This window comes from Cervus canadensis, chromosome 30, assembly GCF_019320065.1.
Source record: "Cervus canadensis isolate Bull #8, Minnesota chromosome 30, ASM1932006v1, whole genome shotgun sequence".
Lineage (NCBI taxonomy): Eukaryota > Metazoa > Chordata > Mammalia > Artiodactyla > Cervidae > Cervus > Cervus canadensis.
In genome coordinates this window covers 6,432,783-6,458,137 of record NC_057415.1, presented here as the reverse complement: position 1 = coordinate 6,458,137, position 25,355 = coordinate 6,432,783, and the positions used below count along the sequence as shown (strand labels likewise).

Here is a 25,355-nt window from a genome sequence, read left to right as displayed (position 1 = left end):
CCCTTTCCAGTCCTGTGGCCACTGCTGAGTGTTTTAGATTTGCTGGCATATTGTGTGCAGCACTTTCACAGCATCATATTTTAGAATTTGAAATAGCTCAGCTGGAATTCCATCACCTCCACTAGCTTTGTTTGTAGTAATGCTTCCTAAGGCCCACTTGACTTCACACTTAAGAATGTCTGTCTGTAGGTGAGTGACCACACCATCACGGTTATCTGGGTCATTAAGACTTTTTTTGTATAGTTGCTCTGTGTATTCTTGCCACTTCTTAATCTCTTCTGTTTCTGTTAGGTCCTCACCGTTTCTGTCCTTTATTTTGCCCATCCTTGCATTAAGTGTTCACTTAGTATCTCCGGTTTCCTTGAAGAGATCTTAAGTCTTTCCCATTCTATTGTTTTCCTCTGTTTATTTGCATTGTTCTCGTAAGAAGGCCTTCGTTTTCTCTCCTGGCTGTTCTCTGGAACTCTGCATTCATCTGGGTATATCGTTCCCCTCTCCTCTGCCTCCCGCTTCTCTTCTTGCCCAGCTGTTTGTAAATCCTCCTCAGACCAGCACTTTGCCTTCTTGCATTTCTTCTTTGCGATGGTTTTGCCCACGTCTTCCTGCACAAACCTCCATCCATAGTCCTCCAGGCTCTCTGTCTACCAAATCTCATCTCTTGAATCTATTTGTCACCTTCACTGTATAATCACAAGGGATTTAATTTAGGTCATACCTGAATGGCCTATTGGTTTTCTCTACTTTCTTCATATAAGTCTGAATTTTGCAATAAGGATCTCATGATGTGAGCCACAGTCAGCCCCAGGTCTTGTTTATGCTGACTCTATAGAGCTTCTCTATCTTTGGCTGCAAAGAATGTAATCAGTCTGATTTCATTATTGACCATCTGGTGATGTCCATGTGTAAAGTCATCTCTTGTGTTGGGAAAAGGTGTTCTGCTATGACCAGTGTGTACTCGTGACAAAACTCTGTTGGTCTTTGCCCTGCTTCATTCTGTACTCCAAGGCCAAATTTGCCTGTTACTCCAGGTATCTCTTGACTTCCTACATTTGCATTCCAATTCCCTATGATGAAAAGGGCATTTTTTTTTTTTGGTATTAGTTTTAGAATTCTTGTAGGTCTTCATAGAACCTGTCAACTTCAGCTTCTTTGGCATCAGTACTTGGGGCATAGACTTGGATTATTGTGATGTTGAATGGCTTGCCTTGGAAACCAACCGAGATCTTTCTTTCATTTTTGAGATTGCACCTAATTACTGCATTTCGGACTCTCTTGTTGACTACGAGGGCTAATCCATTTCTTCTCAGGGATTCTTCCCCTCAGTTGTAGATGTGATGGTCATCTGAATTAAATTCTCCCATTCCAGTCCATTTTATTTCACAGACTCCTCTGATATATTGATGTTTATGCTTGCCTTCTCCTTCTTGATCACCTCTAATTTACCTTGATTCATGGACCTAACATTCCAAGTTCTTATGCAGTATTGTTCTTTATAACGTTGGACTTTACTTTCACACCAGACACATCCACAACTGAGCATTGTTTTTGCTTTGTCCCAGCTGCTTCACTCTTTCTGGAGCTATTGGTAATTAACTGCCCTCTGCTCTTACCCAGTAGTGTAATAGGACACCTTCTGACCTGGGGGGCTCATCTTCGGGTGTTACGTCTTTTTGTCTTTTCACACTGTTCATGAAGCTCTTGCAGCAAGAATCCTGCAGGGCTTTGCCCTCCCTCCTCCAGTAGACCGCATTTCGTTAGATCTCTCCACTGTGACCCATTCCCCATGATAAGACTGTGATCCACAAAGGGGCACAAACTCTATAATGAAATACGAAACACTCAATTACTTGCAGTGTTGTCATATTAAATTTACATTGCCTTAAAACTTACCTACCCAAAGCCAGTGTTCTGTGACAACCTGGAGGGATAGGGTAGGGAGGGAGCTGGGAGGGGGATTCAGGATGAAGGGACCAGTGTATACCTGTGGCTGACTCCTACTGATGTATGGCAAAAACCATCAAAATATTTGTAATTATCCTCCAATTAGAATAAATTAATTAAAAGATGATATGGGTTGACCCTTTCATCTAGCTCCACAATGACTCATATTCCTCTTGTTCCTCTTATTCTTCACCTTCTACCAATGATTGCTCTAAGCTTCTAGCCTATGTTTCATTTCAGCCATTCTGCTGTAATAATTACTGTAAAAATTAACAGTGATCTATGCTTATACAAATCCTTATCTTTTCACCACCTGTATCCCTCTGCCACTTTTCACTTTAATGGACGCCCTCTCATTCTGAGAACATTTAAACTTGAGCTTTATATGGCCAGTGGGCTCTTTTATATTTCCCACTTGCATTTTTCCCTATGTCATTGATAGCATTTCATATCCTACCTGCCTAGGAAATGACATTGGAAGTGTAAATATTTCCGTGCTCCCTCAGACCTCAGCAAGGCAGGCTGTTCCCAAGCTGGTCCTGTTTTTCCTTTTTCATGTTTCCCAGCCACTGTTCTTATTTATTCAGTTGTTCAGCAAACACAGAGTTCTCTAGTGGATTTATTTGGCGTCATGTTGGTGCAAGCAATTATTTGGATTGGCCAAAAAATTCATTTGAGTTTCCATGCACATATAGAAATCCTGAACGAACTTTTTGGCCAACCCAGTACTTGCTTTAAAATGATCTCTAATTAACATATTTGTCTTTCCCCTACTTTTATTTCTTGCTTCTACTAGTTTGTATATTCATTAGTGAGTATTTTTTTACCTTCATGATTTCCTCTTGTTCCCTTCCTTTAATGACCTTCATTTTTTCAATAAATCATCTTTCTTTACTTGTATTTGTCTTGAAAATCCTCCCCCTGACTTAAATCATCTTTTCTCTGCCTCTTTGCTAAATCTCACCTCAATCCAGTTATTTTTTTAGCCTGAGAACTTTTCTGGCATTTCAGCGTTTATTTAAGATGAGTTTTCTGAACCCTAATTTGATAAAATAATTAACGATCTCAAATGTCAAAAACTATGTAATAGAGATTCAGTAGCTTCTCTAAGACAAAGCACAGAACTGGAATCTTTTTATAATTTATTTTTGGCTGTACTGGGTCTTCATTGCTGCACGGGCTCCTCTGCAGTTGCTGTCTGCGGGCTCCTCATTGCGGTGGCTTTCGTTGCGGATCACAGGCTGTCGGGATGCAGGCTTTAGTAGATGAGCACATGAGCTCTCAGCAGTCGTGGCTCCCGGACTCTAGAAGACAAGCTCAGTCCTTGTGCCACATAGGCTTAGCTGCTCCGCGGGATATGGGATCTTTCTAGACCAGGTATCAAACCCGTGTCTCCTCCATCGGCAGGCAGATTCCTTATACCTGTGCCACCAGGGAAGCTCCCTAGCTGGGGTTTAAATTCAGGTCACGTTGTGCGAAGAGAAAAAGCACTAAATACTTCTTCCTGTTCTCAGCTGTCCAATTTTGTGTTTATAAGACTTTTCTGGATGTTTTTGAGGTTTAGTTCTGAACCTCAAATTAAAAAAAAAAAACAAGTGCTTACCACCTTCCCTAGGAAGTTCTGATTTACTCAGAAAACCATAGCCCACTGAGAGCAAGGCCCTCTGGCACCCTTCTCTGGTGGTTCTCTACCTGGGGAAAAGAGTGGCGAGTGGCTGGCCCTTCATGAGGACTGAGGAGATGAAGCCTCCCTGGTGTGGCTGAAAACTGTCCCGTCAGAGCGGCCACCTGAGCACCGTGCTAACAATCAGGTGACCTGTGTTTTGCAGTTGGAATACTGAGGGTGGAGCTCGTTATTGCTACAAAGATCATCTGTTGTTCAGTTGCTAAGTTGTGTCTGACGTTTTGCGACTCCATGGACAAAGATTATAACCTTCTCAAATAACTGTTTGGTTTTCCTATATCTACATATAGGTACCCTTATTATGTTTGAACTATTTGAAGGGGAGGGATTACATCTCCTATTTCTATATGATTTTTATGTCTTTTGTAGTTTTTTAATATGTAGACTCAGCAAACTGAATGACTGAGGTCTTCATTTGAAGGAGAATTGATTTCCAAATTTATTCCCACATAATCTAATGAAGATGTTTATTGGCAGATATGAGACAGTATATATACCAAGCCACATAGAGAAGGTACAGAGTTTTTTTTGCCAAAGAAAAGGAAGTGATAGATAAGATCTGTTTTGTCATGTAGAAATCATTTGTTAAAATTTACATTATTGAAGTATAGTTGATTTACGGTGTTGTGTAAATTTCTATTGCACAGCACAGTGATTCAGTTATACCTACATAGACATTCTTTTTTGTATTCTTTTCTGTTATAGTTTATCACAGAATACTGACTATACTTGCCCGTGCTAGACAATAGGACCTTGTTGTTTATCCATTCCATATGTGATAGTCTACATCTGCTAATCCCAAACACTGAATCCTTCTCTACACATTCTCTTTTCCCCCTTGGCAAACCACAAGTGTGTTCTCTATGTCAGTGAATCTATATTTTGTTTTTGTAGATAAGTTCATTTGTGTCATATTTTAGATTCCAAATATAAGTGATATCATATGATATTTGTCTTTTGTTTGTCTGACTTAATTTCACTTAGTATGACAGTCTCTAGGTTCATCTGTGTTGCTGCAGATGGCTTTATTTCATGCTTTTTTATGGCCGACTAGTATTCGATTGTATATGTGTACCACACCTTGATCCATTCATCTGTTGATGGACATTTAAGTTCTTTCTATGTCTTGGCTATTTTTGAAAATTTTTTTTATATTGAAAAATATTTGATTAACAGTGTTGTGCTAGTTTTGGGTGTATAGCAAAGTGATTCAGTTTATATTTACATCTATCTTTTTCAAATCGTTTTCCTATTTAGGAAAACATTTAGGAAAAAAATTGTTATCCCATTATAAGATATTGAGCAGAGTTCCCTGTGTCATGTAGTACGTCCCCACTGGCAATCTGTTTTAAACATAGCATTGTATACATGTAAATCCCAAACTTCCGGTCTATCAGTCTCCCCATCCCTCCCACTGGCAACCATAAGTTTGTTTCCTAAGTCTGATAGTCTGCCTCCACCTTGTAGATAGTTCATTTGTATCATTTTTTTAGATTCTACCTGTTCAGTTCAGTTGTTCAGTCGTGTCTGACTCTATGCCACCCCATGAATCGCAGCACGCCAGGCTTCCCTGTCCATCACCAACTCCCAGAGTATACTCAAACACATGTTCATCGAGTCAGTGACGCCATCCAGCCATCTCATCCTCTGTCATCCCCTTCTCCTCCTGCCCCCAATCCCTCCCAGCATCAGGGTCTTTTCAAATGAGTCAGCTCTTCACATCAGGTGGCCAAAGTATTGGAGTTTCAGCTTCAGTATCAGTCCTTCCAATGAACACCCAGGACTGATCTCCTTTAGGATGGACTGGTTGGGTCTCCTTGCAGTCCAACGGACTCTCAAGAGTCTTCTCCAACACCACAGTTCAAAAGCATCAATTCTTCGGCGCTCACCTTTCTTCACAGTCCAGCTCTCACATCGATACATGACCACTGGAAAAACCATCGCCTTGACTAGACGGACCTTTGTTGGCACAGCAATGTCTCTGCTTTTTAATATGCTATCTAGGTTGGTCATAACTTTCCTTCCAAGGAGTAAGTGTCTTTTAATTTCATGGCTGCAATCACCATCTGCAGTGATTTTGGAGCCCCCAAAAATAAAATCTGACACTGTTTCCCCATCTATTTACCTGTAAGTGATTTCATGTGACAGTTGCCTTTCTCTGTGCTTCACTCCACCAGGTCCACCCATGTTGCTGCCAGTGGCATTATTTCATTGTTTTTAATGGCTGAGTAATACTCTACTGCATGTTTGTACTACATTTTCTTTTTGTTATTTCTCAGTTGGCATAGAGTTGCTTTACACTGCCGTGTCAGTTTCTGCTGTCCAGTGAGATGGGTGAGTCACACACACATCCCCTCTCTTTCGGACGTCCTTCCCATCCAGGCCGCCACAGCGGTCCCAGGAGCTCGCCCTGTGCTCCACAGTGGGTTCTCACTGGTTTTCTGTTTTACACGTGGCGGTGCATATACGTCAGTCCCAACCACCCCCACTGCAGTCCACCTCTCTTCTTTCCCTTCCTTATCCATACGTTTGTTCTCTGCATCAGTGTCTCTAGCTCTGGTTTGCACAAAAGATCACCTGTGCCATTTTTTCTGGACTCTACATATATGTGTTAACAGGTAGTATTTGTTTTTCTTTGACTTCAGTCTAAATGATAGTCTGTAGGTCCATCCACATCTCTGCAAATGACACATTTTAGTTCCTTTTTATGACTGAGTAATATCCATTGTATATATGTACCACATCTTTATCCATTCATGTTCTGTTGTCATTTAGGTTGGTTTAATGTCTTGGCTATTATAAATAGTGCTGCCATGAACATAGGGGTGTATATGTCTCTGAATTATACTCCTGTCTGGATGTATGCCTAGGAGTGGGATTGCCAGATCATATGGTAATTCTATTTTTAGTGTTTTGAGGAATATCTGTATTGTTTTCCATAGTGGCTGTACCAATTTGCATTCCCACCAACAGTGTACAAGGATTCCTTCTTCTCCATACCCTCTCCTGTATTTGGTATTTAAGTACTTTTTAATGATGGTCATTCTGGGCAGTGTGAGATGATACCTCATTGTAGTTTTGATTGCATATTTCTAATACTTAGTGATGTTGAGCATCTTTTCATGTGTCTGTTGACCGTCTGTATTTCTTCTTTGGAGAAATGTCTGTCTGGATCTTTGGCCCATTTTTTGGTTGAGCTGCTTATTTTTTTGTTATTGACTTATGTGAGCTATTTGTATATTTTGGAAAGTAAGCCCTTGTTTGTTGCATCATTTGCAAATATTTTCTCTTGCTTGATAGGTTGTCTCTTTGTTTATGGCTTCCTTTGCTGTGCAGTGCTTATGTTTGATTAGGTCCCATTTGTTTAATTTTGCTTTTATTTCTGTTGGTCTTGGGAGACTGACTTAAGAAAACATTGGTCCAATTCGGGTCAGAAAACGTTTTATTTATGTTCCCTCCTAGCAATTTTTATGGTGTCATGTCTTATGTTTAAGTCTTTAAGCCATTTTGAGTTTATTGTTGTGTATGCTGTGAGGCTGTGTTCTTAACTTGATGATTTACATGCTGATGTCCAACTTTCACAGCACCAGTTACTGAGGAGTCTCTCATCTCCCTTGTATATTCTTGCCATCTTTGTTGAAGATTAATTGACTGTAGGTGTATTGGTTTATTTCTGGGCTCTTTTTTCTATTCCATTCGTCTATATATCTGTTATTGTGCTAATACCATGCTGTTTTGATTATTGTAGCTTTGAGTATTATCTGAAGTCTGGGACAGTTAAGCCTGCTGCATTGCTTTTTTTCTTCAGTATTCCTTTGGCAATTCTGGGTCTTTTATGGTTCCATATAAATTTTAGGACTTTTTTTTTCTAGTTCTGTGAAAAATCTTGTGGGTAATTTGATTGGGACCACACCAACCAGTCCATCCTAAAGCAGATCAGTCCTTGGTGTTCATTGGAAGGACTGATGTTGAAGCTGAAACTCCAATACTTTGGCCACCGAATGTGAAGAGCTGACTCATCTGAAAAGATCCTGATGCTGGGAAAGATTGAGGGCAGGAGGAGAAGGGGACGACAGAGGATAAGATGGTTGGATGGCATCACCAATTCAATGGACATGGGTTTGGGTAGACTCTGGGAGTTGGTGATGGACAGGGAGGTCTGATGTGCTGCAGTTCATGGGGTCACAAAGAGTTGGACACAACTGAGTGACTGAACTGAACAATAAATCTCTGGATTGCTTTGGGCAGTGTGGCCATTTTAATAATATTAATTCTTGTAGTCCATGAGATTTTGATATCTTGGTGATCTTGTTGATCTTTGAATCACCATCAGTTTCATATATGAATCATGAAATCAGTCTTTTACCTCCTGTTCATATTTATTCTTAAGTATTTTATTTTGTTTCAGGCATTTTAAAAGGGATTTCTTTTTACATTCACTTTTTGTGAATGTAAAGATGTGCAACCCATTTCTGTATGTTAATTTGTATCCTACTACCTTGCTGAATTCATTTTATCAGTTCTAGTGGCTTTTCCATGGAATCTTTAGGGTTTTCTATATATAGTATCAGGACTTCCCCAGTGACTCAGCAGTAAAGAATCCACCTGCAGTGCAGGAGCTGCAGGAAATGTGGGTTTGATCCCTGGGTGGCGAAGATCTCCTAGAGGAGGACATGGCTACCCACTCTAGTGTTCTTGCCTAGGAAGTCCCATGGACACAGGAGCTACAGTCCTTTGGGTCGCAAAGAGACAAACAGGATTGAAGTGTCTTACCACGCAGGCACATCTATTGTGTCATTTCATCTAAATATAATGACAGTTTTACCTCTTTCTTTCCAATTTGGATACCTTTTATTTCTTTTTCTTGTGTGTTTGCTGTCAACTGGGACTTCCTATGCTATGTTGAATACAAGTGGTAAGAATTGGCAACCTTGTTTTATTCCAGATTTTAGTGGAAGGGCTTGTTCACCTTTTCATAGTTGAGTATTATACTATTTATGCAAGAATACACAGAAGAACTGTACAAAAAAGATCTTCATGACCCAGATAATCACAATGGTGTGATCACTTACCTAGAGCCAGACATCCTGGAATGTGAAGTCAAGTGGGCCTTAGGAAGCATCACTATGAACAAAGCTAGTGGAGGTGATGGAATTCCAGTGGCGGTATTTCAAATCCTGAAAGATGATGCTGTGAAAGTTCTGCACTCAATATGTCAGCAAATTTGAAAAAACTCAGCAGTGGCCACAGGACTGGAAAATGTCAGTTTTCATTCCAATCCCAAAGAAAGGCAATCCCAAAGAATGCTCAAACTACTGCACAATTGCACTCATCTCACACGCTAGTAAAGTAATGCTCAAAATTCTCCAAGCCAGGCTTCAGCAACACATCAACCATGAACTTCCAGATGTTCAAGCTAGTTTTAGAAAAGGCAGAGGAACCAGAGATCAAATTGCCAACATCCGTTGGATCATCGAAAAAGCAGGAGAGTTCCAGAAAAACATCTATTTCTGCTTTATTGACTATGTCAAAGCCTTTGACTCTGTGGATCACAATAAACTGTGGAAAATTCTGAAAGAGATGGGAATACCAGACCAGCTGACCTGCCTCTTGAGAAACCTGTATGCAGGTCAGGAAGCAACAGTTAGAACTGGACATGGAACAACAGACTGGTTCCAAATAGGAAAAGGAGTACAACAAGGCTGTGTATTGTCACCCTGCTTATTTAACTTATATGCAGAGTACATCATGAGAAACGCTGGGCTGGATGAAGCACAAGCTGGAATCAAGATTGCCGGGAGAAATATCAATAACCTCAGATATGCAGATGACACCACCCTTATGGCAGAAAGTGAAGAGGAACTAAAAAGCCTCTTGATGAAGGTGAAAGAGAAGAGTGAAAAAGTTGGCTTAAAGCTTAACATTCAGAAAACTAAGATCACGGCATCTGGTCCCATCACCTCATGGGAAATAGATGGGGAAACAGTGGAAGCAGTGTCAGACTACTTTTTTGGGCTCCAAAATCACTGCAGATGGTGACTGCAACCATGAAATTAAAAGACGCTTACTCCTTGAAAGGAACGTTATGACCAACCTAGATAGCATATTAAAAAGCAGAGACATTACTTTGCCAACAAAGGTCTGTCTAGTCAAGGCTATGGTTTTTCTGGTGGTCATGTATGTATGTGAGAGTTGGGACTGTGAAGAAAGCTGAGTGCCGAAAAATTGATGCTTTTGAACTGTGGTATTGGAGAAGACTCCTGAGAGTCCATTGGACTGCAAGGAGATCCAACCAGTCCATCCTAAAGGAGATCAGTCCTGGGTGTTCATTGGAAGAACTGATACTGAAGCTGAAACTCCAATACTTTGGCCACCTCATGAGAAGAGTTGACTCATTGGAAAAGACGCTGATGCTGGGAGGGATTGGGGGCAGGAGGAGAAGGGGATGACAGAGGATGAGATGGCTGGATGGCATCACCAACTCGATGGGCATGAGTTTGAGTAGACTTCAGGAGTTGGTGATGGACAGGGAAGCCTGGCGTGCTGTGCGATTCATGGGGTCGCAAAGAGTCGGACATGACTGAGCGACTCAACTGATACTATTTATAACTGTTGTCATAAATAGCATTTATTATGTTGATATATATTCCCTGTTTACTCAGTTTGGTGAGAGATTTTTTTTTTTTTTAATCGTGAATGCCTGTTGAATTTTATCAGATGTGTTTTCTGCATCTATTGAGATGACCATGTAGTTTTTGTCTTTTCTTTTTTTGATGTCATGTGTCACACTGATTGATTTGCATATGTTGAGCCATTCCTGTGACCCTGGGATGAATCCAAGTTGGTCATAGTGTGTGATCTTTTTAATATGTTTTTGGATTCTGTTTGCTTATATTTCAGGGAGATATTTTATTAAATATATTGGCCTATAATGTTCTTTTCTGGTAGTGCCTTTTTTCTAGTTTTGATATTCAGGTGATGGTGGCTTCACAGAAAGTCTTTGAAAGTGTTTCCTCAAGTCTTTAGGATGAGTTTAAGAAGGATCAGTATAAGGTCTCCTTTGATGTTTGGTCAATTTTGACAACGAACCATCTGGTCCTGGACCTCTGTCGGGTTTGTTTTTTTTTTTTTTAAGTTACAGATTCTACTTCATTTGTAGTGGTCAATCTGTTCAAATTATCATTTAAATTCAGTTTTGGTAGTCTTCACATTTCTAGAAACCTGTCCATTTCTTATCCATTGTCCAATTTGTTGGCATATAGTATTCTTTTGTGGCTCATAGTATTCTCCTAGGTTTTTTTAATTAGTACAGTATCCACTGTTATTTCTCCTTTTTTGTTTATTATTTTGTTTCATTTAGGACTCTTTCTGTGAGTTTGGCCAGAGATTTGTCGATTTTGTTTATCCTTTTAAGGAACCAGTTCTTGGTTTGATTTTTTTTTTTCTAGTGCTGTTTTTAATCGTTATTTTATTTTATTTCCTGTCTGATCTTTGGGCTTCCCAGGTGACTCAGTGTAAAGACTCCGCCTGCCAATGCAGGAGACTTGGGTTCACTCACTGGGTTGGGAAGATTCCCTGGAGAAGGAAATGGAAACCCACTCCCATATTCTTGCCTGGGAAATTCCATGGATGGAGCAGCCTGGTGGGCTACAGTTCCTGGGGTTGCAAAGAGCTGGACTCCGCTTAGTGCATACAGGGCAGCAACAGGGACAACAGTTTGATCTTTATTGTTTCCTTCTTTCTGCTGACTTTAGGTATTGTTTGTTCCTCTCCTTCTAATTCTTTTACGGGGTGTTTGAGGTTTGTCTTGTTTTTTGAGGAAGGCTTGTTTTATTAAGAACTGCTTTTGCTGCATCCTGTAGATTTATAGCTGTGTTTTCATTGTCATTTTTCTCATATTTTTTAACTCCCTCTTTGATTTTGTCATTGAACTATAGGCTTTCTAATAACATGTTCTTTAGTCTCCATGTAATTGGTTTTTTCTCATTTCTTTTTCTGTGGTTGATTTCTACTTTCATGTCAACGTGTCAGAAAAGATGCTTGAAATAATTTCTATCCTCTTAAATTTGTTGAAGATTATTTTTGCCCTCGTATGTTATCAATCCTGGAGAATATTCCATATGCATTTGATAGAATGTGTATTCTGAGTTTTCTAGACAAAATGTCAGTGTCTTGAAAACTTAAAAATGTCAAGTCTAACTGTTCGATCATATCATGTAAGACCCTCTGTCGCCTTATTCATTTTGTGTCCAGAATGAGTGTCTGTTGATGTGAGTATGATGTTAATATCTCCTACTATTATTATATTCCTATCGGTTTCTCCCTTTATGTTTGTTATTTGTTTTATGTATTTTAGTTCTCCTAAATTGGGTGCATATGTGTTGACAAGTATATTATCTCCTTTCTGTATTAATTCTTTTGTCATTATATATTGTCCTTCTTTATCTTTGCCTATGGCTTTCTTTTAAAGTCTGTTTTGTCTAATAAGAGCATTGTAACTCCCACTTTCTTGTCATTTCCATTTTCTTTCCCTCACATTCAATCTATATTTGTCCTTCGCCCTAATGAGAGTATCTTGTAGGCAGCCTATTGTAGGCTTTTCTTTTTTTAATCCAATCTGCCACTCTGTTTTTTGATTGGAGCATTTGATTGGAGCAACATCTGTTGATGTTTAGGATGATTATTGATAAATATATATTTATTACTATCTTAGACCTTCTTTCCCAGTTGATTTTTTTTTCCATTTATTTTTATTAGTTGGAGGCTAATTACCTTACAATATTGTAGTGGTTTTTGTCATACATTGACATGAATCAGCCATGGATTTACATGTATTCCCCATCCCGATCCCCCCTCCCACCTCCCTCTCTACCCGATTCCTCTGGGTCTTCCCAGTGCACCAGGCCTGAGCACTTGTCTCATGCATCCAGCCTGGGCTGGTGATCTGTTTCACCCTAGATAATATACATGTTTCGATGCTGTTCTCTCAAAACATCCCACCCTCGCCTTCTCCCACAGAGTCCAAAAGTCTGTTCTGTACATCTGTGTCTTTCTGTTTCGCATATAGGGTTATCATTACCATCTTTCTAAATTCCATATATATGTGTTAGTATACTGTAATGGTCTTTATCTTTCTGGCTTACTTCACTCTGTATAATGGGCTCCAGTTTCATCTATCTCATTAGAACTGATTCAAATGAATTCTTTTTAATCCGCTGAGTAATATTCCATGGTGTATATGTACCAGTTGATTTTTATATTTCTTTTCCTTTTCACTTTTCCTGTTGTGGTTTGATGATTTTCTTTTTGCAGTATGCGTCTGTTCACTTCTTTTTGGTCTGTGTGCATCTATTATACGTTTTTGATTTGTGGTTACTCTTTTTTAAGTGTGTTAACCCCTTACATGTACTTCCTTTAGAATGATTGTCATATAATCTCAAATACATTCCAAAAAAAAAAATTACATTTTCTTACTTACCTCTCCACATTTTGATTTTTATGTTCTCTTGTACATCTTCTCCTGGAGAAGGAAATGGCAACCCACTCCAGTATTCTTGCCTGGAAAATCCCATGGATGGAGGAGCCTGATAGGCTACAGTCCATGGGGTCGCAAAGAGTCGGACACAACTGAGCGACCTCACTTTAACTTTGTACATCTTCATGTTTATCATTTTGCTATCCTTTGTGGTTATCAGCACTTTCACAAAATTTGGTAAGTAATTTCCAATAATGATTTTTTTTCTTTCCTGTATATTCTTGCTTCCCTTCTATTTATAGAAGACCATTCAGTATTTCTTTTAGGATACATTTTGTTGTTGTTGAGTCACTAAGTCATATCTGACTATTTGCAAACCCCATGAACTGCAGGAAAGCCAGGCTTCCCTGTCCTTCACTATCTCTCGGATTTGCTCAGACTCATGTCCATTGAGTTGGTGATGCCATCCAACTGTCTCAAACTGTGTCGCCCCCTTCTCTTCTTGCCCTCAATCTTTCCCAGCATCAGGGTCTTTTCCAATTAGTATTGATATATTATTTTAACTTTTGCTTGTCTGAGAAATTCTTTATCCTGCCTTCTATTCTAAATGATAATCTTTCTAGTTAAAGTGCCCCAGTTTGCAGCTTTTTCCTTTTAGGATTTTGACTATATCTTGCCACTCCCTCCTGTCCTACAACATTTCTGAAGAGAAACCAGTTGATAAGCTTACACAGCTTCCCTTATAATTAGCGCTTTGTTTTTCCCTTGCTGCCTTCAGAATCTTCTCTTTAACTTTTTTTAAAATTTATTTTTAATTGAAGGATAATTGCTTTACTTATATTCCTTTGGTTTCTGCCATACGTCAACGTGAATCACCCATAGGTACCCATTGTCCTCTCCTCTTGAGCCTCCCTCCCATCTCTCCCACCCTTTCCCACCCTTCTAGGTTGTTACAGAGCCTCAGCTTGAGTTCCCTGATTCATGCAGCACATTTCCATCGGCTGTTTTACATATGGTGATGTATATACGCTACTGTGCTACTCTCTACATTTGTCTCACCCTCTCTTTCCTGTCCACACCACCAGTGTCCGTAAGTCTGTTCTCTGTGCCTGCATGTCTATTGCTGCCCTTCAGATAGGTTCATCAGTACTATCTTTCTATATTCCATATTTCTGGGTTAAAATATTTCTCTCTGTGTGATCTGTTTGGGTTCATGTTGTTTGGGATCCTCTGCACTTCCCATACCTGAATATCTGTTTCCTTCTTTTGCTTTGGGAAATTTTCAGCTATAATTTCTTCAAATAAATTTTTATCCCCTTTTATCATTCTGTTCCATTTTGAATGTCTATTAGGTGTAGATTGGTATGCTTTATAGAATCCATAGGTCTCTTAAATTGCTTTCATTTTTTTAAAATTTGCCTTTCTTTTTGCTCTTCTGATTGGGGGATTTGCATTACACTATCTTGCAGATCATTTATTTGTTCTTCTTTATTATTCAACCTGCTGCTCATTGCTTTTAGCTCAGCTTTCATTTCAGCAATGAGTTTTCTAATTTTCCTTGGCTCTTCTTTATTTTTTCTAGTTCCCTTTTATAGCCATCTGCATTTGTATTGGTAGCCTTTCTTAACGCCTTCAGTGTTTTCCTTATGTCCTTGTTGAACTCAGTGTCTGTTAGACTGAAGAGCCTGTTTCATTTGTTTGTTCTTTCAGGGCATCTTCTTGATCTTCTAATTGGAGTGGTTACTCTGCATCTGCATTTATCTGTATTTGTCTTGCTCTACGAGTTTAGGAGAAACAGGTCTCTACTGTGGCTTTGGGGGCTATTATCATGTGCGAGCATCCCTGCGTACCTTGCGTGGGTTTAACGTTTTTGCTGTGAGGACTGTTTTTCACATGAAAGCCTGCTGCCTGTCTCCTCAGTCAGTGCTTACCGTGTCCCCTTGATAAGGGGCTGTCACTGGTGTGGTGACTAAAGCCTGCACAGGATGTCCGGGGGGCCTCCTCTTTGCGGTTTCACAGCTCTCTCGGGTGGGGTCTCCTCCCTACTTGTTGGAGTGGAAGCCTTCAGATCTGTTTCTGAGCTGCAGTGCAAGGTGGTGATACTGAAGCACTGCTGGGGAAGGGAACCACCTAGTATTGCTCTGCTGGAGCTGTCCACTGGGGAGTGTGTTCTGTGGTATAATAACCTGTCGCTGTTGTGCAGCCTCACAAAAGACACGGTTGTTGGCATTGCCCTCTGTCCCACCTCCACTGTGCGAATGCAGGCGGTCAGTGCTGGCGTCTCTTAGGCAGTGTGCTCACAGAGCCACAGAGCAGATCTGCCAGCAAAGATCCACTGAAGTGAGGTGTGAGGACTGCTGTGGTTGTGCCCCTGGGAGGCACCATAGGAGTGTGGAAACAGTTCATACTCTGGTCCCGCCTCCACATGCATGTGCCCACAAAGCCCATAGCTGCCAAGGCCAGCCCCATCCCAGCCATGGGAGTACCTGCTGTCCACTTGGATGTTATGTAGGTGCTGAGTTGATGAAGCTGGCGACCGTGATGTAAATCTCCCCAGCTGCGGGGAGAGGGCTCAGATTTCAGCCCCGCCTGTACCTCTAGGCAGTCCACTGGCATGCCCGCAGAGCTACTAGAGGTAGCGCCAAGTCAGCTGAAAGCACAGAGAGGAAGAAACTCCTATGACTGGCCCGACCCTCGCTTCCTTACTCTTTAAGAAAGGCTTCCCTTCTATGGCAGGCCTGAAATTCTTCCGCATACCCCAATTTCAGCCTGTACCATGCTTCAGCCCCTTCAGGCTATCTCCATGCAGCCAACCTGCGCCCTCTCCTGGGTCTGTCCTTGAAGCTCAAGTTTCATCACTCAACCACTGCCCACACCAGCAGACTCGTATTTAGGGGAGCAGAGCATGGTGCCGAGGACCATCTGTGCGGGTCTTTCTGTGTTCTGCTGTATCCTGGCCACTGCACTCACCTCCAGTCCTGTTGTTATTCAGCCACTAAGTTCTTTCTGACTCTTTGCAGTCCCATGGACTATAGCAAGCCAGGCTTCCCTGTCTTTGACCAGTTCCCGGAGTTTGCTCAAACTCATGTCCATTGAATTGGTGATGCCATCCAGCCATATCATCCACTGTTGCCCCCTTCTTCTGCCCTCAATCTTTCCTAGCATCAGGAAAGTTGGCTCTTAGCATCAGGTGGCCAAAGTATTGGAGCATCAGTCCTTCCAATAAGTATTCAGGGTTGATTTATTTCCTTTAGGATTGACTGGTTTGATCTTGCTGTCCAAGAGACTCTCAAGAGTCTTCTCCAGCACCACAGTCTGGAAGCATCAATTCTTCAATGCTCAGTCACCTTTATGGTCCAGCTCTCACATCCATACATGACTAATAAAAAAGCCATAGCTTTGACTAAATGGACTTTTGTGGGCAAAGCGATGTCTCTGCTTTTTAATACATTGTCTAGGTTTGTCATAGCTTTTCTTCCAAGGAAATGGCAACCCACTCCAGTACTCTTGCCGGGAAAATTCCATGGATGGAGGAGCCTCATAGGCTCCATTCCATGGAGTTGCAAAGAGTCAGATGCGACTGAGTGACTTCACTTTCACTTTCTTCCAAGGAGCAAGTGTCTTTTAATTTCATGGCTTGCAGCCGCCATCCACAATGATTTTGGGGTACAAGAAAATAAAGTCTGTCATTGTTTCTGTTTTTTTCTCATCTATTTGCCATGAAGTTGATGGGAACAGATGCAGTGATCTTAGTTTTTTCAATATTGATTTTTTTTTTCCATTTATTTTTATTAGTTGGAGGCTAATTACAATATTGTAGTGGTTTTTGCCATACATTGACATGAATCAGCCATGGATTTACATGTATTCCCCATCCGATCCCCCCTCTCACCTTCCTCCCCACCCCATCCCTCTGGGTCTTCCCAGTGCACCAGCCCTGAGCACTTGTCTCATGCATCCAACCTGGGCTGGTGATCTGTTTCACCCTTGATAATATACATGTTTCGATGCTGTTCTGTCAAAACATCCCACCCTCGCCTTCTCCCACAGAGTCCAAAAGTCTTTTCTGTACATCTGTGTCTCTTTTTCTGTTTTGCATATAGGGTTATCATTACCATCTTTCTAAATTCCATATATGAAGAAAGTGAAAAAGTTAGCTTGATTTTTAAGCTAACTTTTTCACTTTCGTCATTCACCATCATCAAGAGTCTCTTTAGTTCCTCTTCACTTTCTGCCATTAGCGTGGTTTATTAGGTGCTATTAGAGTGGTGTCCTTTATTGTGGCCATCCTTGCATGAAATGTTCCCTTGGTATTCCCAGTTTTCTTCAGGAGATCTCTAATCTTTCTGATTCTATTGTTCTCTTCTACTTCTTTGCATTGTTCATTGAAGAACGACTTATTATCTCTCCCTGCTTTTCTCTGGAACTCTGCCCCGTTGATTTATATATCTGTTTTTGTTCCAATCCCAAGCTGTTTTGATTACTGTAGCTTTGAGTATTACGTGAAATCTGGGAGAGTTATGCTGCCTGCATTGTTCTTTTTCTTCAGTATTGCTTTGGCAATTCTGCGCCTTTTATGGTTCCATATGAATTTTAGGATTTTTTTTTTCTAATTCTGTAAAAGTTCTCTTACGTAATTTGATAGGGATTGCATTAAATCTGTAGCTTGTTTTGGGCAGCATGGCCATTTTCACAGTATTAATTCTTTCTGTGATAATGTGACATCTTTCATCTCTTCAAATCACCACACTCAGTTTCCTTTATTAATCACCGTTTAAGTCTTTTATGTCCCTGCTGAGATTTATTTCTAAGTATTTTATTTCAGGCAATTTTAAAATGAATTATTTTTACATTCACTTTTTGATACTTCATTGTTAGTGTAAAGAAGTACAACCAATTTCTATATGCTAATTTTGTATCCTGCTACCTTGCTGAATTCATTTATCATTGCTAGTAGTTTTTCTGTGGAATCCTTAGGGTTTTCTATATATAGTATAAGGGTTCCTTAGTGGCTCAGTGATAAAAATCCAACTGCAATACAGGAGCTGCATGAGATGCAAGTTTGATCCCTGGGTCAGGAAGATTGCTTGGATGAGTGCATGGCAACCTACTCCAGTATTGCCTAGAAAATCCCCATGGACAGAGGAGCCTGGCGGGCTCCAGTCCATAAGGTCACAAAGAGTCACATACGACTGAAGCAACTTAGCATGCAGATGCACATATATGTTATCATTTCATCCGAATATAATGACAGCTTCACCTCTTCCCTTCCAATTTGGATACCTGTTATTTCTTTCTCTTATATGATTGCTGTGGCTAAGACTTCCCATACTATGTTGAATAAAAGTGGTAAGAGTGGGCAACCTTGTCTGAATACAGTTTTTAGTGTAAAATAAAGGCTTTCAGCTTTTCACCATTGAATATTATATTGGCTCTGAGTTTCTTATAAATAGCATTTATTAGGTTGATATATGTTCCCTGTATACTTAATTTGGTGGAGAATGTTTTATCATGAATGGGAGATGAATTTTATCAAATGGTTTTTCTTTATCTGTTGAGATGACTGTGTAGTTTTAGTCTTGTCTTTTATTTGATGTAGATTGATTTGCAGATGTTGGGCCATTCCTGTGACCCTAGGATGAATCCAGCTTGGTCATGGTATATGGTCTTTTGTACATGTCTTTGGATTCGGTTTGATAATGTTTCGGTGAGAATTTTTTTCATCTAAATTATCAAATATATTGGCCTAAATTTTCTTTACTGGTGGTGTCTTTTTTTCTTATTTTGGTACTGGTGGCTCCATAGAATGTTTTTGAGGGTGTGCCCTCCTTTTCAGTCTTTAGGATGAGTTTAAGAAGGGTCAGTGTAAGTTCTTCTTTGCATGTTTGGTCAGTTCTGACTGTGAAGCCACCTGGTCCTGGACCTTTGTAGGATTTTGTTGTTGTTGTTTTTCACAGATTCTATTTTGCTTGTAGTGATCAGTGTGTTCAAATTGGTCTATTTTTTAAATTCAGTTTTCATAGGCTATACTTTCTAGAAACGTGTCCATTTCTTCTGGTTTGTCCAGTTTGTTGGCATGTAGTATTCCCTGATGATTTATAGTATTCTCTTAGGATTTTTAAACTTTTTAACATATCAGTTGTTATTTCTCCTTTTTCATTTCGGTCCTCTCTCTTCTTTCTTATGAACCTGGCCAGTAATTTGTAAATTTTCTGTACCCTTTAAAAAAACTAATTCTTGGTTTTATTGATATTTTTTTATTGCTTTTTATCATTTCTGTTTTATTTCCTGTCTGATCCTTGGGCTTCCCAGATGAATCCGCCTGCCAGTGCAGGAGATGTGAGTTCAGTCACTGGGTCAGGAGGATTCCCTGGAGATGGAAATGACAATATTTTTGCCTGGGAAACCCCATGGACAGAGCATCCTGCTGGGCTATAGTCCCTGGGGCCTCGAAAAAGTCGGACACAACATGCTGGCTAAACAACAGCAATAACAACAGCCTGATCTTTATTTCCTTCCTTCTGCTGACTTTTAAGTATTGTTTGTTCCCTCTTTTTCTAATTCTTTTATATGGTATTTATTTGAGATTTCTCTTGTTTTTTGAGGAAGGCTCATTTTGCTAAGAACTGCTTTTGCGGTATCCCATAGATTTTCTATAGTTGTGTTTTCATTGTCATTTGTCTCATATTTTATAATTCCTTCTTTGATTTCATCCTTGAACCACTGTTTTTTTTAACAATGTTGTTTAGTCGCCATGTATTCATTTTTTTTCTCATTTTTGTTCTGTGGTTGATTTCTACATTCATCTTACTGTGGTCAGGAAAGATTCTTCAAATAATTTCCATCCTCTATTTCTGCTTTATTGTCTATGCCAAAGCCTTTGACTCTGTGGATCACAATAAACTGTGGAAAATTCTGAAAGAGATGGAAATACCAGACCACCTGACCTGCCTCTTGAGAAACCTTTATGCAAGTCAGGAAGCAATAGTTAGAACTAGACAGGGAACAACAGACTGGTTGCAAATAGAAAAAGGAGTATGTCAAGGCTGTGTATTGTCACCCTGCTTATTTAACTTATATGCAGAGTACATCATGAGAAACGCTGGGCTGGAGGAAGCACAAGCTGGAATCAAGATTGCCGGTAGAAATATTAATAACCTCAGATATGCAGATGACATCACCCTTATGGCAGAAAGTGAAGAAGAACTAAAAAGTCTCTTGATGAAAGTGAAAGAGGAGAGTAAAAATGTTGACTTAAAGCTTAACATTCAGAAAACTAAGATCATGGCATTTGGTCCCATCACCTCATGGGAAATAGATGGGGAGACAGTGGAAACAGTGTCAGACTTTATTTTGGGGAGCTCCAAAATCACTGCAGATGGTGACTGCAGCCAAGAAATTAAAAGACGCTTACTCCTTGGAGGGAAAGTTATGACCAACATAGATAACATATTAAAAAGCAGAGACATTACTTTGCCAACAAAGGTCCATCTGGTCAAGGCTATGGTTTTTCCAATGGTCATGTATCGATGTGAGAGTTGGACTGTGAAGAAAGCTGAGGGCAGAAAAATTGATGCTTTTGAACTGTGGTGTTGGAGAAGACTCTTGAGAGTCCGTTGGACTGCAAGGAGATCCCACCAGTCCATCCTAAAGGAGATCAGTCCTGGGTGTTCATTGGAAGGACTGATGCTGAAGCTGAAACTCCAATACTTTGGCCACCTCATGTGAAGAGTTGACTCATTGGAAAAGACGCTGATGCTGGGAGGGATTGGGGGCAGGAGGAGAAGGGGATGACAGAGGATGAGATGGCTGGATGGCGTCACTGACTCTATGGACATGTGTTTGAGTAGACTCTGGGAGTTGGTGATGGACAGAGAGGCCTGGCGTGCTGCGATTCATGGGGTCACAGAGAGGCGGACACGACTGAGCAACTGAACTGAAATTTGTTGAGGATTATTTTCATGCTAGTCTGTGGTCAATCCTAGAGAATGTTCCATGTGCATTTGAATGTGTATTCTACGTTTTTTGGATATAATGTCTTGAAAGTACAAATTAAGTCTAACTGTTCTGTTGTATCATGTATGATCTCTGTTGCCTTATTTTCTATCCAGAACAGCTATCCATTGATATGAGTGGGATGTCAGTGTCTCTGACTGTTACTAAATTTCCTATCAATTTCTCCCTTTATGTCTCTTACTATTTATTTTATGTATTTTAGATCTCATAAATTGGGTGTATATATGTTGATGAGTGTAATACCTTCTTTTTGTATTGATCCTTTTGTCATTACATATTGTTGTTGTTTACCTTTGGCCTTTGTTTTAAAGTCTATTTTGTCTGATGCAAGTTTTGTAACCCCCACTTTGTCATTTTCGTTTGCTTCCCCTCACATTCAGTCTATATATATCCTTTGCCCTAAAGTGAGTCTCTCATTGGCAGCCTGTTGTAGGCTCTTGTGTTTTTAATCTAATCTGCTACTCCATATTTTTTGATTGGAGCGTTTAGTCTGTTGACTTTTAGGGTAATTATTGATAGATATGTATTTATTACCATTTCCAGTTGATTTTTGTATTTCTTCTTTGATCTTTTCCTTCTTGTTTTTCCTTCTATAGTTTGATTTCTTTTGCATTATACTTCTGTCCTTTTTGGTTTGTGTGCCTCTATTACATGTTTTTGATTTGTGGCTACTCTGTTTTTCAAGTATGTTAACCCCTTATATGTACTTCCTTTAGACTGATTGTCATATAATCATAAACACATTCCACAAAAAAACTACATTTTCTTACTCAACTTCTCCCACATTTATGATTTTGATTTCTTCCTGTACATCTTCACATTTATTTGCTATTCCTCATAGTTATCATCATTTTTAAAAAATTTGGTAAGTGATTTAATTTCCAATTGTGATTTTTTTTCTTGATTGCATATTCTTGCTTCCCTTCTATTTATAGAAGACCTTGCAATATTTCTTTTAGGATACGTTTTGTTCTTCTTGTTGTTTATTCACTAATTCATGTCTGACTCTTTTTGGCCCCATGAACTACAGCACAACAGCTTTTCCCTGTCCTTCATTATGTCCTGGAGCTTGCTCAAACTCATCCATTGAGTCACTGGTGCCATCCAATCATCTCATCCTATCACCCCCTTCACTTCTTGCCCTCAATCTTTCCCAACATCAGGGCCCTTTCCAGTTAGTATTGATATGTTTTTTTAGTTTTTGCTTGTCTGAGAAATTCTTTATTCTGCCTTCTATTGTAAATAAAGTCTTGATTGGTAGCATATCCTAGGTTGCAGATTTTTCCCTTTTAGGACCTTAAATATATCTTGCCACTCCCTTGTGCCCTGCATCATTTCTGTAGAGACATCATGCTTTATTTTTGCTCTTGATGCCTCTTGAATCTGGTTTTTTGAAAAAATAAACAAAATTGACAAACCATTAGCAAGACTCATTAAGAAACAAAGAGAGAAGAACCAAATTAACAAAATTAGAAATGAAAATGGAGAGATCACAACAGACAACACTGAAATACAAAGGATCATAAGAGACTACTACCAGCAGCTCTATGCCAATAAAATGGACAACTTGGATGAAATGGACAAATTCTTAGAAAAGTATAACTTTCCAAAACTGAACCAGGAAGAAATAGAAGATCTTAACAGACCCATCACAGGCAAGGAAATCGAAAACTGTAATCAAAAATCTCCCAGCAAACAAAAGCCCAGGACCAGATGGCTTCACAGCTGAATTCTACCAAAAATTTAGAGAAGAGCTAACACCTATCTTACTCAAACTCTTCCAGAAAATTGCAGAGAAGGTAAACTTCCAAACTCATTCTATGAGGCCACCATCACCCTAATTCCAAAACCAGACAAAGATGCCACAAAAAAAGAAAACTACAGGCCAATATCACTGATGAACATAGATGCAAAAATCCTTAACAAAATTCTAGCAAACAGAATCCAACAACATATTAAAAAAATCATACACCATGACCAAGTGGGCTTTATCCCAGGAATGCAAGGATTCTTTAATATCTGCAAATCAATCAATGTAATACACCACCATTAACAAATTGAAAGATAAAAACCATATGATTATCTCAATAGATGCAGAGAAAGCCTTTGACAAATTCAACACTCCATTTATGATTAAAACTCTCCAAAAAGCAGGAATAGAAGGAACATACCTCAACATATAATAAGCTATATATGACAAACCCACAGCAAGCATCACCCTCAATGGTGAAAAATTGAAGCATTTCCCCTGAAATCAGGAACAAGACAAGGGTGCCCACTCTCCAACCACTACTGTTCAACATAGTGTTGGAAGTTTTGGCCACAGCAATCAGAGCAGAAAAAGAAGTAAAAGGAATCCAGATAGGAAAAGAAGAAGTGAAACTCTCGCTGTTTGCAGATGACATGATCCTCTACATAGAAAACCCTAAAGACTCTACCAGAAAATTACTAGAGCTAATCATGAATATAGTAAAGTTGCAGGATATAAAATTAACACACAGAAATCCCTTGCATTCCTATACACTAACAATGAAAAAACAGAAAGAGAAATTAAGGGAAACAATACCATTCACCATTGCAACAAAAAGAATAAAATACTTAGGAGTATATCTACCTAAAGAAACAAAAGACCTATACATAGAAAACTATAAAACACTGATGAAAGAAATCAAAGAGGACACAAACAGATGGAGAAACATACCGTGTTCATGGATTGGAAGAATCAATATTGTCAAAATGGCTATTCTACCCAAAGCAATCTATAGATTCAATGCAATCCCTATCAAGCTACCAACGGTATTTTTCACAGAACTAGAACAAATAATTTCACAATTTGTATGGAAATACAAAAAACCTCGAATAGCCAAAGTAATCTTGAGAAAGAAGAATGGAACTGGAGGAATCAACCTGCCTGACTTCAGACTCTACTACAAAGCCACAGTCATCAAGACAGTATGGTACTGGCACAAAGACAGAAATATAGATCAATGGAACAGAATAGAAAGCCCAAAGATAAATCCACGAACCTATGGACACCTTATCTTTGACAAAGGAGGCAAGGATATACAATGGAAAAAAGACAACCTCTTTAACAAGTGGTGCTGGGAAAACTGGTCAACCACTTGCAAAAGAATGAAACTAGAACACTATCTTTTAAAAAATTTATTTATTTTTAATTGAAGGATAATTGCTTTACAATATTGAAAGTTGAGTTGTATTTTTGTATCTAGATGTAATACATACATCAATATGTATACATTGAGATGTATGAGCTGTTGCATATTTTGGAGATTTAAGCCTTTGTCACTTGCTTAATTTGCTATTTTCTCCCACTCTTAGGGTTGTCTTTTTACCTTATTTATAGTTCTCCTTGCTGTGCAAAAACTTTTAAGTTTAATTAGGTCCCACTTGTTCATTTTTGTCTTTATTTTTCTTATTCTAGGAGGTGGATCATAAAGGATCTTGGGATGAGTTATGTCATACAGTGTTCTGCCTGTGTTTTCCTCCAATAGTTTTATAGTATCTGGTCTTATATTTAGGTCTTTAATCCATTAATCCATTTGAATTGATCTTTGTGTGTGGTGTTAGGAAGTGTTCCAATCTGATTCTTTTACAGTAGTTAGTTCAGTTGTCCCAGTACCACTTATTGAAGAGACTTTGCCCATTGTATATACTTCCTCCTTTGTCAAAGATAAGGTGTCAGTCACGGGTGGGTTTACCCCTGGGCTTTCTGTCTTGTTCCCTTTGTCTGTGTTTCTGTTTTGGGTCAGTACTACGCTCTCTGACACTATAGTTTGTAGTGGGTCTGAATCAGGTAAGGTGACTGCTCCACTCCATTCTTCTTACACAGAATTGCTTTGGCTGTTCAGGGTCTTTCATGTTTCTATAAGAACTGTGAAATTTTTTGTTTTAGTTCTGTGAAAAATGCCATTCATAATTTGATAGAGATTGCATTGACTCTCGGAGAAGGCATTGGCACCCCACTCCAGTACTCTTGCCTGGAAAATCCCATGGACAGAGGAGCCTGGTGGGCTACGGTCCATGGGGGGTCATTAAGGGTTGGACACAACTGAGCAGCTTCACTGTCACTTTTCACTTTCATGCATTGGAGAAGGAATGGGCAACCCACTCTGGTGTAATTGCCTGGAGAATCCCAGGGACGGGGGAGCCTGGTGGGCTGCCGTCTATGGGGTCGTACAGAATCAGACATGACTGAAGCGACTTAGCAGCAGCAGCATT

General features: G+C 39.6%; 1 protein-coding gene and 1 long non-coding RNA gene across 2 annotated transcripts in view; one reads left to right on the top strand and one right to left on the bottom strand.

Moving 5' to 3' along the window:
* KCTD9 (potassium channel tetramerization domain containing 9) overlaps nt 1-25,355 on the top strand; it is an 83,138-nt gene that overhangs the window by 26,486 nt on the left and 31,297 nt on the right. The window lies entirely within an intron of this gene.
* On the bottom strand, nt 13,601-25,350 carry LOC122431811. Its single transcript, XR_006266635.1, has 3 exons — nt 25,339-25,350; nt 18,353-18,362; nt 13,601-13,786 (listed from the first exon to the last, which is right to left on the bottom strand). It is a non-coding gene; the product is annotated as an uncharacterized LOC122431811 (long non-coding RNA).